Source organism: Triticum dicoccoides, chromosome 5B (assembly GCF_002162155.2).
Source record: "Triticum dicoccoides isolate Atlit2015 ecotype Zavitan chromosome 5B, WEW_v2.0, whole genome shotgun sequence".
Classification (NCBI taxonomy): Eukaryota; Viridiplantae; Streptophyta; class Magnoliopsida; order Poales; family Poaceae; genus Triticum; species Triticum dicoccoides.
Window position 1 is genome coordinate 17,859,181 of NC_041389.1, and position 2,658 is coordinate 17,861,838.

The following is a 2,658-nucleotide window of genomic DNA, read 5'->3' on the forward strand; positions in this document are numbered from 1 at the left end:
AACACTCACCTTTTGGCGACATCTTGAGTTCGCTAAAGTATCTCTCGTTATCAGGAGAGCCCTGGCCGGACTGCGGTCAGGACGGTTGGGATGCGGACGACGAAGAAATTCAAAGCCCACCCACCACCCACTTGGTAGCCGCTGTCAACGATTTAACCGACATGCTAGACTACGACTCCGAGGACATCGACGGTATGGACGACGATGCTGGAGACGACCAAGAACCAGCGCCTATGGGGCACTGGACAGCCACCTCATCATATGACATATACATGGTGGATATCCCAAAAGATGGGAATGGCGAAGGAACAGAGGAGGATGACCCCTCCAAAAAGCAGCCCAAGCGCCGGCGTCAGCGGCGCCGCTCTAAATCCCGCCACAGCAAGAATGAAGACTCCGGCACCGGAGACAATAATACGCCGGACAGTGCCGAAGACAACCCACTCCAGCAAGATGCAGCGCAGGAGGACGGAGACGCCAGCCCTTATGAAGGAGCGACAAAAGAAGAGGCAGAGGATTATACGCCTCCCTTCGGAGACGAAGCGAGCCTCGACGATGACGAATTCATCGTGCCTGAGGATCCCGTCGAACAAGAGCGTTTTAAACGCAGGCTTATGGCCACGGCGAACAGCCTCAAGAAAAAGGAGCAACAGCTTAGAGCTGATCAGGATCTGCTAGCCGACAGATGGACTGAAGTCCTCGCGGCCGAAGAGCATGAGCTCGAACGCCCCTCCAAAAGCTACCCTAAACGCAAGCTGCTCCCCCGATTAGAGGAGGAGGCTTACGAACCCGCATCACCAGGAGACAATACGGCTGACCGACCACCCCGTGGTCGCGACAGAGAGGCCTCCAGGCCTTTCATTAGACCCGTACCCCGGCATCACTCAAAAAGCACACGGCCACAGCGGAACACTCCGGACTTGCGAGATATATTGGAGGATAAGGCAAGACAATCAAGATCGATCTATGGATCACGTGGGCGTCCCACGATACGTGACGACAAACGTCGCGCCGGACACAGTAAGTCCGGCCGGGCCGAACAAAATAGACCAAGCTCCCTTGAGCTCCGTCGTGATATCGCCCAGTACAGAGGCGCCGCACACCCACTATGCTTCACAGATGAAGTAATGGATCATCAAATCCCCGAAGGGTTTAAACCCGTCAATCTTGAATCTTATGATGGCACAATGGACCCCGCGGTTTGGATCAAAGATTATCTCCTTCACATCCACATGGCCCGCGGTGACGATCTTCACGCAATCAAATACCTCCCCCTCAAGCTTAAAGGACCAGCCTGGCATTGGCTCAACAGCTTACCAGCAGAGTCAATTGGGAGTTGGGAGGACCTGGAAGCCGCATTCCTCGATAACTTGCAGGGCACTTATGTGCGACCACCAGACGCTGATGACCTAAGCCACATAATTCAGCAGCCAGACGAATCGGCCAGACAATTCTGGACACGGTTCCTAACCAAGAAAAACCAAATCGTCGACTGTCTAGTTGCGGAGGCCCTCGCGGCCTTCAAGCATAACATCCGCGACAAGTGGCTTGCCCGGCACCTGGGACAGGAAAAGCCGAAATCCATGGCAGCCCTCACATCACTCATGACCCGCTTCTGCGCGAGTGAGGACAGTTGGCTAGCACGCAGCAACAACCTCAGCAAAAATTCTGGTAGTCCAGATTTCAAGGACCAAAATGCCAGGCAACGTCGTAACAAAAACAAACGCCGGATTAACGGCGACAATAGTGAGGATACGGCAGTCAATGCCGGATTCAGAGGCTCTAAACCCGGTCAGCGGAAAAAGCCATTCAAATGAACTACTCCGGGTCTGTCCAATTTGGACCGAATACTCGACCGCTTGTGCCAGATACACGGCACCCCCGAAAAGCCAGCTAACCATACAAACAGGGACTGTTGGGTATTCAAGCAGGCAGGCAAGTTAATTGCCGAAAACAATGACAAGGGGCTGCATAGCGATAACGACGATGAGACCCAACCGCCGAACAATAGAGGACAGAAGGGTTTCCCCCCATAGGTGCGGACGGTGAACATGATATACGCAACGCACATACCCAAAAGGGAGCGGAAGCGTGCACTCAGGGATGTCTACGCAATGGAGCCAGTTGCCCCGAAGTTCAATCCATGGTCCTCCTGCCCGATCACTTTTGACCGAAGGGACCACCCCACCAGCATCCGCCACGGCAGATTCGCCGCACTGGTCTTAGACCCAATCGTCGATGGATTTCACCTAACCAGAGTCCTGATGGACGGCGGCAGCAGCCTGAACCTGCTTTACCAGGATACAGTGCGCAAAATGGGCATAGACCCCTCAAGGATTAAACCTACCAAAACGACCTTTAAAGGTGTCATACCAGGTGTAGAAGCCAATTGTACAGGCTCAATTACACTGGAAGTGGTCTTCGGATCCCCGGATAACTTCCAAAGTAAGGAGTTAATCTTTGACATAGTCCCATTCCACAGCGGCTATCATGCCTTGCTCGGACGTATCGCGTTTGCAAAGTTCAACGCGGTGCCGCACTATGCATAGCTCAAGCTCAAGATGCCAGGCCCTCGAGGAGTCATCACGGTCAACGGAAACACTGAACATTCTCTCCGCACGGAGGAACATACAGCGGCTCTCGCGGCAGATGTGCAAT